General features: G+C 37.2%; 1 non-coding gene across 1 annotated transcript; it reads left to right on the forward strand.

The window, feature by feature from the left end:
* The first annotated feature begins 976 nt into the window (after nucleotides 1-976).
* LOC141680815 (small nucleolar RNA R71) lies at nucleotides 977-1083 on the forward strand. Its single transcript, XR_012558423.1, has one exon. It is a non-coding gene; the product is annotated as a small nucleolar RNA R71 (small nucleolar RNA).
* Nucleotides 1084-14680: the final 13597 nt, after the last annotated feature.

The following is a 14680-nucleotide window of genomic DNA, read 5'->3' on the forward strand; positions in this document are numbered from 1 at the left end:
TTCTCAAACTGCTTATCCAGCTTTTTTCTGTAGCCTCTTAGTAAAAGGAGGTCGAGGATAGATCTATTTCTCCCATGTATTATCCTCAGGAGGAGTGTTCTCAATAGTAATCTTTCTTGGTTCCACTTTTGCCTTCTTCTGCACTTCTTCTTCTTCAGCCTCAACTTCAGATTCTGGAGCCTTAGCTTTATCAGGATTCACAACCTTACCAGACCTCAATGTAATTGCCTTAACATGCTCCTTAGCTTCCTTCTTTCCTGGTACTTCAGTATCGCTTGGAAGCGTGCTAGGTTAACGATTCAGTAATGCGTTAGCAATTGGCCCAGTCTAATTCTCCAAAGTCTTGATAGACACAGCTTGGCTCTTGCACATGAGCCTCAACTCCCCCAATTCAAATTTTTCCTTAGCTTGTGGTAGCTGCTGAAGTTGAAGTTGTTGCCTAGGGGCATATTGCAGTTGCTGATAGCCAGAAGGGTTATACTGCTTTTGCTGTATATGGATGATAAGATTGTTGCACCGTATTCTGATTATTACTCCAGCTGAAGTTAGGATGATTGCAGTTATTTGGATGGTAAGTGGCTGGAGCTTGTTGCTGTGATCTTTGAAAGTTGCTCACAAATTGAGCTAATTCGCTAGAAATAGCACACTGCTTTGTTTCATGTGCTCCCGCACAAAGCTCCCAAACACTAGAGATTTGATTAACTCTATAATTCACCAAAGAGCCACTTTTATCATCAATGTATTAAGTTGGGCAGCTATAGCAGTTGCTGCATCCAACTCCAGAATTCCTGCTACCTTGCCCTAAGTTAGCCTTTGAGAAGGATTCTGGTATTCATTAGCATTCATCAGTTCCATTAGTTCATAAGCTTCATTATAGCTTTTAGCCCACAGGGCTTCTCCTGATGCTGCATCAAGCATAGGTCTAGACTGAGCACCCAAACCATTGTAGAAATAGTTTATAATCATCCAATCAGGCATGCCATGGTGTGGGCACTTCCTTAGAATCTCCTTATATCGATCCCAAGCCTCACATAGAGATTCTCCAGTTTGCTGAGCAAACTGAGTAAGAGCATTCCTGATTGCAGCAGTCTTCGCCATCAGAAAGAATTTAGTGAGAAACTTTTGAGCAAGATCCTCCCATGTGGTGATAGACCCTGGTGGTAGAGAATGTAACCAGCACTTTGCTTTATCCCTCAGAGAGAATGGGAAGAGTCGCAGCATGATAGCATCTTCAGTCACCCCATTGAACTTGAAAGTGTCACAGATCTTGATGAAATCTCTGATGTGCATGTTGGGGTCTTCTATAGGAGAACCCCCGAACTAAACTGAGTTCTGTATCATCTGAATCGTGCTTGACTAGATCTCAAAAGTGTTAGCCGAGATGGCTGGTCTGATGATGCTCGACTGAGTATCATCGATCTTAGGCTGAGAATAGTCCATCAGAGCCTTAGGATTTTCTGCTTGATCTTCCATCACTGCTAGAGCTGGTTCCTCGACTTTCTCTTCTTCTGCTACTTTCTCTTCATCCTCAAAAACTTCCCTTCCAATCACTACAACTTCTTCCTTGGCTTGATCTAGAGTTCTCTTACAAGCCCGCGAACGCGTATGCATACACGCTCTCTAGACTACCTGAAACACGACAAAGAAAAAGAGTAGGTAAGTAACAATGTCCGAGTCAATAAACTTTAACGATCACTGATGACAAACACATAAACTAAAAGTTAACACTGCAGTCCCCGACAGTGGCACCAAAAACTTGTTAGTCGCTAATCACGCGCTAAAATTTATACAAGTATACGCGTTCACAAGTAATATAGAATTATTTCTAGTTCGTTCCCATAGGGACTGTTTTACGCTAACTTTGTGATTATGCACCCATGCAACAATGATATGGCAAATATTCAATGCTAAGACGAATAACAAATTGAGTTTTGATTATACTATGATGAACTAATGAAAATTATACTAAAGAATATTAACTAAAGAGAGTAAATAGAGTTGAATAATATATAACACAAATATAGGATTCTAACTTCATTAAGTACTTCATTCAATAGCCTTTTTGTTCTTAACCTTAGCATGTAATGGTGATGACACTAATCAGAATACACGAAACTGATAAATGCCAACTTTCGTTGTACGAGTACCATACTACCAGACATCCACAAAAGAGATGGAAGCTGAATAGATACCAATTATATGGAAACCCTATATGTCTATAGAATTTGACAACGTAATATTTTAATGCACAATTTATTTATCGTAATTATATAGGGCAAGTAAGATGGTTAAAATTACCTATGAATTATGCATAGCAATAACACATGAACCTATGCTAGCATGGAAAGTTCTAAATCCTTAAATTCACTTTCGCTTCATTAAGTATTAACATACTATCTTATAATTTCACGACGTTCATAAGACGAATAAGGGCAACCAATATTAGGTTATCATATAATCACCACTTACTAAGGCATCGAAACAAATTAACTAAAGAAATCCATAAATAAATCTGCTAGAACCCCACGGTAACGATTAGCCCATAATCGGACTCATCATCAACGTGGGTTCCGATGAAAGCATGATATAATGAATGTAGTCTTTATACTTAATAAAATCAAGTACGAAACACAAGTAAAGGTTCAACAATAAGAAAACTAGCATCCAATGTTACAACTTAAACAAAGAATCATAAGAATAAACTAAATCTTCTTCGCCTTGGTTGAATTATGCTCTCCGGTCTTCTTTACTCCTTTTCCTTAGCTTTTGTACGTCTCTCATTTTACAAAACGTCTTTATTTATGTATATATGTGTTTTAGAATTGACTAGGGCTTCAAACTCTCAAAATCCTAATAGAAACAGAATTATGCTACCTTGACATGGCGCGGCCGTGCGCTTGACCAGCGCGGGCGCGCTGCGTTTCTGTTCTTTGGGCGCGGGAGCGCCGTCCTCCTGAATAAAATTCTGAATTCTTTTCTTCTTTTTGCTGATTTGAGCCGGTCTTTTCACGAGCCTTTATTCCAACACCATCCAAACACAAATTAGCACTACAACCATGCTAATTTACCTAATTACCTTGAAAATGCATGTCATGCAAAAATACTACAAAAACGCGTAAAAACACCAACAACTTGAGTACAAATACACCAATTCAAAGCTTTACAGAGCGTAATAAAGTGTCATAAATGCCACTCAACAGTCTCATCTTGCAATGATCAGTATATCTTATTGGCGGTCGATTATGTGTCGAAATGGGTTAAAGTTAAAGCTTTGCCGATAAATGATGCGAAAGTAGTGCTTAATTTTCTTCATAAGCAGATATTCACATGATTTGGGACTCCAAGAGTCATAATCAGTGATGAGGGATCGCATTTTTGCAATCACAAGTTCACTGCTATGATGCAAAGGTACAATGTGAATCATCGCATTGCTACAGCCTACTATCCTTAGCGTAATGGTCAAGCTGAGGTGTCTAATAGAGAGATCAAGCATATTCTAGAGAAAGTTGTGTGTCCATCAAGGAAGGATTGATCTTTGAAGCTTGACGAAGCAGTTTGGGCATATGGAACAGCATACAAAACTCCACTTCGCATATCGTCATTTCAGTTGGTTTATGGTAAGGGGTGTCATTTTCTTGTGGAGCTTGAGCATAAAGCATATTGGGCTTTGAAGAAGTTGAACCTTGATTTGGATACAGGTGGTAAGAAGAGAATGCTTCAATTGAATGAACACGATGAATTTCGGCTTTAAGCGTATGAATTAACAGAATGTATAAGGACAAAGTCAATAGGTGGCACGATAAGGGTCTGGTGCTTAAATCGTTTATGCCGGGGCATCAAGTTCTTTTGTTCAACTCTCGTCTCCATCTTTTTCCTCGAAAATTAAAGTCGAGATGGTCCGGGCCTTTCATAATCAAAACTGTGTTTCCGCATGGAGCTGTGGAGATTTTTGATAATGTTCCAAGCCAAGCGTTCAAGGTGAATGGTCAGAGGTTGAAGCACTACTATAGGGATATGGTAAACCATGAGGTGGTTAGTGCCATTCTATTGTATACTTGATCTCGAGATTCTACATCAAGCTAACGGCATAAACCAAGCGATTTATGGGAGGCAACCCAAGTTTGTTGTATATTAGTAGATAGAGAAAGAAGGCAAAAAGGAGAAAAACATGAAAAAATCAGAAAAACAGAAAAAATTCAGTGCTAACTACAGTAGCACGGTGCGCCCGCGCTAAGAAGCGGGGCGGCCGCGCTAAAAAGTCAGTATTACGGCGCACCCGCGCTGGCATGCGGGGCGGCCGCGCTGGTTTTCTAAAAGCACGGCGCGCCCGCGCTGCCAGGCGGGGCGGCCGCGCTGAGTCACTGAAGAAAAAAAAAGAGACAGATTTTAAAGAGAAATTCAGGGATTTTATTACAAAATCAATTCCCACCGAAATTTTACTCTCCCCTATCCCATATTTTCCTCTCCAAATCAAACCCATTATTCCCATTATTCTCATAATCAATTCTCACTCCTTTTTCATAACTAATTCTCTCCTTATCTCCTATATATACATACGCTAATACACAAAACTTCTCCATCACTACTCAAATTCTCAAACACACAAATCTCTCTTACAAACTTCTATTCTCTCAAGCTTATCCAATCTCAATGGCACCAAAAAGACAATGAACCCAAGTTAGCAGCAGCACCACTAATTCTTCGAGTGCGGGTGGTGTCAGGCCTAGGTTTTCAACTTCCGAGGCTGAGGCGCAGAATACGAGGCTGATTTCGAAGCCCATAGCCAAGGAACGTGGTTTTCTGCCATCGGGGAAAGATGGTAAGTTGTTGGAGATGATATTGGAGATGGGCTAGGTTGCGTTTTGTTAGACATCCGTTGCTCTGCCCATGAGTGTGGTGCAAGAGTTCTACGTGAATGCTAAGGCGGAGAAGAACGGTTTCACAGTGGTTTGGGGATGACGGTGGAGTACAGTGTTGAGGCTATTCGTAGGGCGATTGAGCAGCCCGCGAGGAAGCCAGAAAAGGAGAATGGGAATGAGAAGATACCAGAGGGGTTTAACTTGGATTTGATTGTTGTTACTTTGTGTGTGATGAGACTCATTGGAAGTTCAAGAAGGGCACGAATGAATATGCCACTTTCCCTGCAGCGTGCATGAACAGGTTTGCATATGCATGTAATTCTTTTATTTGTGCTAACATCATGCCATCTTCTCACGTATATGATGTTATTTTGGAGCGTGCATGCCTGTTGTTGGGGATTCTTCAGGGAGACTATGTGGATCTTAGGATGGTGATTCATCAGGGTATTCTGAGATTCTTGCGAAGGAGTACTACGGGTTCTATACCCTATGCGTCCATTATGACGAAGTTGTGTGTGGCGGTTGGAGTTTATTGGCCCGCACATGAGCAGATGCAGCTCCCGAGTGCTCCGATTGATAGTTTGACGATGTTGAATATGACGGAGTGGTATAGTGGGAAGCCCGATCCTAAGGGGCTTGGATATTCTTATGACCATCTTCCAGGTGGAAGGCTAGCTCCTCAGTCATATGCTGGTGGTATGGTGCAGGCGAGCAAGACAGCTTGGAGAGCTGAGTTGGGAGTGACCGGTCCTTCGGGATCGCAGCAGCAGCAGTAGGAGGAAGCACAGGGCAGTGCTGGGATGAGTTTAGCGCAATATAGGTGCTTATTGAGGAGGATGGATGCGATGCATGACATCCATAGTTGCTTTGCACAGGACCTTACCTAGGCGTTAAGTACTGCATTCAGATCCATAAGAGTTGACATCTAGTGGCCAGGATTCGGTGAGGACTCTGTGTATCCACCTCCAGAAACTCCACCCCTTGAGAGTGATGACCCTGATTCTGAGTAGGTATGCCTGAATCCTTGTTATTACCTTCATTGAGGACAGTGAATATTTTAAGTTTGGGGGTAGTAGTTAAGGATTATGTGTTTTGTGTGAGTCGCATGTAGTTGCATATTCATGATAGTTTAGTTCATATAGTTGCATATTTTCCATGTGGTAGTTTTTTTTGTAGTTTCTTTATATATTTGTTATCGTATGTTCATATAATTTCATGCATTTGCATTATAACATGATCCCTTAGATGATTTTTTTCGATTAATTTGTGATATGATGCTAGTGTAGTGATGTCGTGCTTAGTGATGTTAAGTCTTATTGAGTTGATTTGTATGCTAGAGACAATTTTATTTCACTAAGTCTTATAGGTTGTTTGAGGGCTTGATCATGGTCATGGTTTATTTGTTTGTCGAGGTTTAATCGCTTGTTTATATTTAGAATTTAGGATATTTTCTTAATGATAAAATAGCATGAAAAATTAAAACTTGGAGAAATTGGATTTCACTGCTAGTTGTTGTGGCTAGGTGTCAAATGGCTAGTAGCCAGCTCATTCGATATGAGTAGTCCAGGGCTGAACGAGATAGAGCGAAACACACTCGTTTAGAAGTTTGTGAAAAAAAAAATATATATATATATATATAGGTGTTAATGCATAATTGATCACGAGTGGGTATTTAATACTCGAGTTATTAAGTTCTTAGAGGACTTAATGGCTAGTGACCTAAGGCTTTTTATAGTCTGAGATCCACTAACCTAACGCTCGCTACATGGGTATTATTGTATAAGTCTTTTGTGGACCTCACTCATTGCACGGTCAAATAAGCATATATGTGTTATTTTTGTGTTGTGAATAAAATCGTGAATCCTTGTAAACTCCAATATAAGAGTTGAAGTGTTATAAGTTCTTTTGAGTTTAGCTTTTATTCTATTTATAACCTTGTGATTGCCTTGATGAGTAATGAGTCACGATTATTGATCTAGTTGCGATAGTATATCTGTAAGCATTTGCACACACGCATGTTTCTGGCTTGTAAGTTGATTTGTGGGGTTTGATTGATCTTTGTACGAATAACTGCATTTTTTAAGATGTTGCTTGTTGATTGGTTTAGTTATTCTATGGGGATCGTTGCATTCATATAGTTTGCATTCATGCATTTTTATTTCTTGTTCTTTGAGTCTGTTTATGCTTGAGAACAATCATCGGTTCAAGTTTGGGGGTATGATGAGTGGCATTTATGTCATCTTATAACGCTCCGTAAAGCTTTCAATTGGTGTTTTATACTCAAGTTGTTGGTGTTTTTAATATATTTTGTAGTGTTTTTGCATTTCAGGCTTATATCAGGAACTTGGGTGAATTGACATTGTTTTGATATTAATATGGTGTTAGGATGGTGTCTAGAAGATTGCTCATGAAAAGACCAACTCAAACTAGCAAGAAAATAAAAGGTAAATTTTTTTCCAGAGAGTCGGTGCGCTCGCTCTGTAGTAGCGCGCAGCCGCCCCAGTAGTCCAGAGATGCAACGCGCCCGCGCTAGTGAAGTGCACGGCCGCGCCGGGTCAAATTCAAAGAATCCTGTTCCTACTCTGATTTTGATTCAGAAGACTTATAATCTGCATGGGCTGCTATATAAACATAACTTATGTTCGTTTTTCATAACAAGACGTACCAGAGCTTAAGGAGAAGGCGTAAGAAGACCATAGAGCATAATTCAACCAAGGTGAAGAGGATCTAGTTTATTCTTGTAATTCTTTGTTTTAAGTTGTAACTTTGGATGCTAGCTTTCTTATTCGTGAACCTATACTCTTGTTTCGTACTTGGTTTTATTATTTATTTAATATAAAGACTACGTTTATTATACAATGCTTTCATCGGAACCCACGTTAATGTTGAGTCCGATTATGGGCTAATCATTATCGTGGGGTTCTAGCGGATTTATTTATGGATTTCTTTAGTTAATTCTTTTCGATGACTTAGTGTGTGGTGATTGTATGATATTCTAGTATTGGCTGTGCTTATTCGTCTTATGAGCGTCGCGAACTTATAAGATAGCGTGTTAATCGCTAATAAAGCGAAAGTGAATTTAGGGGTTTAGAAATTGTCATGCTAGCATAGATTCATATATTTGATATGCATGATTCGTAGGTAATTTTAACCATCTTACTTTCCTTATGTAATCATGAAAGATAACTTGTGCATTAAACCGTTATGTTGTCAAAATCTATAGACATATAGGGTCTCAATATAATTGGTGTCTATTCAGCTTCTATCTGTTTTATGGATTTCTGGTAGTATGGTATTCGTACAACGAAAGTTGACATTTATCAGTTTCGTGTTATCTGATTAGTGTCATCACCATTGCATGCTAAGGTTAAGAACGAAAAGACTATTGAATGAAGTATTTATTAAAGTTAGAATCCCATGTTTGTGTCATATAGTATTCAACTCTCTTTGTTCTTTTAGTTAATGTTCTATAGTTAATCTCTTATTTAATCTTAGTTATTAACAACCTCAATTTGTTATTCGTCTTAGCATTGGTTAATAACCATACCATTGTTGCATAAGTATATTGATTAAAATTAACTTAAACTAGTCCATGTGGGAACGAACTAGAATTAATTCTATATTACTTGTGATCGCGTATACTTGCGTGAATATTAGCGCGTGTTCTAGCCCTAACAAGTATATTTGTAAGCATTTGCACACACGCACGTTTCTGGTTTGTGAATTAATTTGTGAGATTTAATTGAGCTTGTGCGAATAACTGCATTTGTTAAGATGTTGCTTGTTGGTTGGTTAAGTTATTTTACGGGGATCATTGCATTCATATAGTTTGTATTCATGCATTTTTATTTCTTATTTTTTTGAGTCTGTTTATGCTTGAGGAAAAGCATCGGTTCAAGTTTGGGGGTGTGTTAAGTGGCATTTATGTCCACTTAGAATGCTCTATAAAGGCTTGAATTGACTTTTTGTACTCAAGTTATTTGTGTATTTGATGTGTTTTTCTAGTGTTTTTTGCATTTCAGGTATGGTTAAAAGAATCATGAGATTTAGCATTGTTTAGGTGCTAAGTTGGTGTTAGGATTATGCTTAAGAAGATTGCTCGTGGATTGCCAGCTCAAACCATGCAAGAAATCAAGAAATTAAAGTTTTTTCCAGAGAGTCAGCGAGCCCGCGCTGTGCTAGCGCGCGGCCGCGCCAGGGTTGTAGAAGGTCAGTGTGGCCGCGCGTGCTGGTTAAGCGCGCGGTCGCGCCAGGTCGGGATGGCAGAATTCTGTTTTTACTTGGATTTTGAGAGTTTGAAACCCTAGTTGATTCTTTAGCATATATATTAATAACTTAAGGTCGTTTTTCATAACAAGACGTACCAGAGCTTAAGAAGAAGGCGTAAGAAGACCGTATAACACAAATTAACCAAGGCGAAGAGGATCTAGTTTATCTTGTGATTCTTTGTTTTATGTTGTAATGTTGAATGATAGTTTTCTTATTTGTTGAAACTATACTCTTATTAACCTACTTGATTTATTATTTTATTTAGTATAAAGACTACGTTTGTTATACCATGTTTTCATCAAAACCGACGTTGATGATGAGTTCGATTATGGGCTAATCGTTATCGTGGGGTTCTAGCGGATTTACTTATGGATTTCTTTAGTTAATTTGTTTTGATACCTTAGTGTGTGGTGATTGTATCATAACCTACTATTGGTTGTTCATATTCATCTTATGAGCGTCGCGAACTTATAAGATAGTGTGTTAATCTCTATTGAAGCGACAGTGATATTAGAGGTTTAGAACTTGCCATGCTAGCATAGGTTCATGTATTTATTATGCATGATTCATAGGTAATTTTAACCATCTTACTTGCCCTATGTAATCATGATAGATAACTTGTGCATTAAACTGTTATGTTGTCAAATTCTATAGATATATAGGGTCTCAATATAATTGGTGTCTATTTAGCTTCTATCTCTTTTGTGGATGTCTGGTAGTATGGTATTCCTACAACGAAAGTTGGCGTTTTTCAGTTTTGTGTTATCTGATTAGTGTCATCACCATTGCATGCTAAGGTTAAGAAAAAAACGGCTATTGAATGAAGGAGTAATGAATTTAGAATCCCATGTTTATGTAATGTAGTTAATCAATCCTTTTAATTTGTGAATTAATGTTCTTAGTAAAATCTCTTAGTTAATTGTAGTTATAAACAATCTCAATTTGTTACTCGTCTTAGCATTGGATAATAACCATACCATTGTTTCATAAGTGCATTGATTGAAATTAACCTAAACCAGTCTCTGTGGAAATGAACTAAAAATAATTCTATATTACTTGCAATCGCGTATACTTGCATGAATATTAGCGCGTGTTTCAGCCCTAACAGTTTCAAACAAATTCATAGTATGGACTATGATAAGACTTTTTCACCAGTTTCCATGGTCAAGTCCATCAGGATTTTTCTAGATATAGCTTCTTACTACGACTATGAGATTTTGAAAATGGATGTCAAAACCTCTTTCTTAAATGGGAGCCTTGAAGAGGATGTATACATGATACAACCTGAGGGTTTTGTCGATCCCAAGTTTGCTAAAATGGTCTGTAAGTTGCTTCGATCTATTTATGGATTGAATCAAGACTCAAGGAGATGAAATCGTTATTTTGATGAAACAGTCAAAGATTTTGGCTTCATTCAAAATGCAGATGAACCATGTGTTTACAAGAAGGTTAGTGGGAGCCATGTCGCATTCCTAGTACTATATGTAGATGATATATTACTAATAGGGAATGATATACCTTCTCTACAGAATGTTAAGACTTGGTTGGAAAATAGTTTCTCAATAAAGGACTTAGGCGATGCTACCTATAATTAGGGATCAAGATCTAAAGAGATAGATCAAGGAAATTAATCGGCCTAAGTCAGAGTACATACATTGATAAAGTATTGCATCATTTCGGGATGCAAAAGGAAAAAACAGGATATGTCCCAATGTCTCATGGGATATTGATCTCAAAAGACAACTTCCCTAAATCATTAGATGATAAGGATCGTATGGGAAAAGTTCCATATGCTTCAGTAATTGGATCTATAATGTATGTGATGATATGTACTCATCCTGATATTTCGTATTCCTTGAGCATGACGAGCAGATACCAGTCTAATCCAGATGAGGGTCATTAGACAGCTGTCAAGAATATTCTTAAGTACTTGAAGAGGACTAAAGATTCATTCTTGGTGTATGGAGGAGATGAGAAGCTAGTTGTAAAGGGTTACACTGACGCCAGCTTCCAGACAGACAGAGACGATTCAGTATCTCAGTCAGGTTTTGTGTTTTGCCTTAATGGAGGTGCTGTAAGCTGAAAGAGTTCAATGCAAGAGACAATAGCTAATTCTACAATGGAAGCTGAGTATATTGCTGTCAGTGGAGCAGCCAAGGAGGCTATTTGGATACATAAATTCATAACGGGACTTGGTCTGGTTCCATCGATCACAAATCCAGTTGATCTTTACTGTGATAATAATGGAGCCATCACGCAGGCTAAAGAACCAAGGTCCCATTCCCGGGAAAAGCATATACTTAGGAGATGTCACCTTCTTCGAGAGATTAATAAAAGAGGAGATATACATATATGTAAAGTGCATAATGATAAAAATGTTGCAGACCCACTACCTAAGGCTTTATCACAACAAAAGCACGAACGTCATACTAGTTCCATGGATATTAGATACACGGGCGATTGGCTCTAGTGCAAATGGGAGATTGTTAGTGTTTGGGCCCTAGAGACAATATTATTGTGTTTATATTATGAAACATTTGGATTATTAATTATGATTCTATGGATTATTCTTTAGTAATTTATTTCATCTTTATTTTCTGCGATAAAATGTTAGATTAATATATGTCCTTGGAATATGATATGTAAATCTATATCTTTAAGTACGTGACTTAGAAATGAGATTATGATAATAGTATTGATATTCCTAAAGGTCCCTAGTCAAGTATTATTTTTCAAAGACGATAATAAATACGTTGAGACTAGTGTGTTTGTTGACTGATGATCATATCTCATTGATCATACATATGGTGATACTAAAGTCAAGACACATGCACATGTATTAAATACATGGTGTTGGATTGACCCGTTGTGAGATACTACATTTTTAAAGTTTCATAAGTTAATCTCACAGTGATAATGATGTATTCGTCTTTAGACCTGAAATCATTATATTTCCATACGAGAATTAATATACTTTGATACTATTGAAAGTTATCATTGACCGGGTAATCATAAAAGTAGACATTAGGTATATTATGAATCTTATGAGAAATATGAATGATCTAGATGGGATTTAGCCCTCATATGTTAAAGGAGTGATATTATTGGCCTCTTGATTGAGTAAGACTATAAAATGCATGGCCATGCTCAAATTCTAATTTATTTAATAGCTTACTCATTGATCAAGGAAAGAAGGATTAAACGTTTACAGAGGATGGCACAATGTCCAAGTAGGACCTTGGTTTTTTAGCCTAAAGGGTCACACATAAAGAACGTTTAAATGGAGTAAGCTATTAAACAAATCAGTATTTGAGCACGGCTATGAATTTTATAGTCTTACTTAATCAAGAGGCCAATAATATCACTCCTTTAATATAGGAGGACTAAATCACATCTATATCATTCATATTTCTCATACGATTTATAATATACCCGATGTCTACTTTTATGATTACCCGGTGAAGTATAACTTTCAATAGTATCAAAGTATATTAATTCTCGTATAGAAATATAATGATTTCAGGTCTAAGTACCAATACATCATTATCACTGTGAGATTAACTTATGACACTTTAAACATGTAGTATCTTACAAAGGGTCAATCCAGTACCATGTATTTAATACATGTGCTTGTGTCTTGACTTTAGTATCACCATACCTCTGATCAGTGAGATGTGATCATCAGTCAACAAACACACTAGTCTCAACATATTTATTATCGTCCCTTGACAATAATACTTGACTAGGGACCTTTAGGAATATCAATACTATTCTCATAATCTTATTTCTAAGTCACGTACTCATAAATATAGATTTATATATCATATTCCAAGAACATTTATTAATCTAACATTTTATCACAAAAAATAAAGATAAAATAAATTACTAAAGAATAATCCATAGAATCATTATTAATAATTGAAATGTTTCATAATATAAACATAATAGTGTTGTATCTTAGAGCACGAACACTAACAAAACCAAAGGAGGATTCTGGTTTCTCAGTATGAGGGGTTTATGGCTAAATCAAAAGAAGGAATTACTAAAGTTTTTTAGAGGTTCAATAAATTGATAAATGACTTGCAGCTACATGAAAAATATTATAAAGCTGAGGAGGTTAACCTAAAGTTTATGCTAGATCTTCCTCACCATTCTGAACAAAGGATATCAGCCATTTGAGAAGGAGGAGATCTAAGCAGAATGACTTTAGAAGTTCTATATGGAATCTTGAAAACTTATGAACTTGAGATGCTACAGAGAAAGTCATTAAAAGCACACCTTGGACATTTTGTTGATGGTTCTAGTGCTTTGATTATACATGACAAAGAAGAAAGTGAAGATGAACAAGATGATCAAGTTCCAGTTATTCAAGCTATGAAACAAAAAAATAAAGGACCTTAGAAGAAAGTTGTATTAGATCCGGAGGAAGATGAATATTACATCTTGGATGAACTAGATGAAATGGACCAAACCATGGCTTACTTGGCTAGGAAATTATCCAACATAAGAGTCAAGAAGCCAAGGTTTTTCAGAAGCAAATGACAATCTTCCAACAGCAACAGTTGGAAACCAAAAGCTCGGTATAATTCAGTTAGCAAAGGTGGCTACAAAACTGGTCAGTGGACAGATCAAAGATAAGGTGCTTCAATTGTGATGAGTTGGGTCACTTTGCTACTGAATGTAGAATACCTAAAAAGGTGAAGAAGGATAAAGCTTACTTGGAACTGGAAGCAAAGTATAAAGCTCTCTTGAAGAAATAGTTTAGAAAAAAGCCTATATTGTATAAGGAAAGAGTTGGGATGATACTGTTGTTGAGGATGAGGATGAAGAAGTTGAAAATTATGTACTTATGGCTTTTGAGCATGGAGAAGCATCCACTTCAAAATCAAAGGTACCAACTCTAACCACTATTGATTTAAATGCTAGTCAATATAAGGAGACTGTGGAAAAGATGAGTGTGGAGATGTTTCATATACACACTAGCTTGGTAGCAGCTATTGAGGAAGTCAGTAGGCTAACAAACCAAATGAGAAGCTTGAGACTGAAAAACAAAAGCTGGATTTTATGTTTGTAGAGCTTGAGTGAGTCAAGCAAGAAAATGAATATCTGAAAAACAAGCTGAAGTATGCTGCTGAAATTGAATCTGTGTTGAGGGAGAAGCTAGAAAAGAATGAAGCAAAGTTGAAGTCTTTCAGGAATGCATCTGAGTTGGTTGGTCAGTACCATGAGAAGAACAAGCCATGTGCTAACATAGCTATTGGTCTTGATTATGATGCTTGGAATAGACACAAGAAAGTTGTAGGTGGTAAAAGAAAAGCAAATGAAAATGATGATGTCCGAGCTATGCTGAGAAATGTTGGTTCACCAATGTTCAAAGCATGTAAAATAGACTTTATTGAAGAAGAGTTGATCATAAAGCAAGAAATTACTGATGAAGACAATGAAAAGAAAAATGCAGAAACAACTCTAACTTCCAAAGTTGAAAAGAAGCCCATGATCAACCAAGATTCCAAGACACCTGTCAAGGAAGTAAAAACTGAAGATGCAAGAAA

This window comes from Apium graveolens, chromosome 1 (assembly GCF_009905375.1).
Source record: "Apium graveolens cultivar Ventura chromosome 1, ASM990537v1, whole genome shotgun sequence".
Classification (NCBI taxonomy): domain Eukaryota; kingdom Viridiplantae; phylum Streptophyta; class Magnoliopsida; order Apiales; family Apiaceae; genus Apium; species Apium graveolens.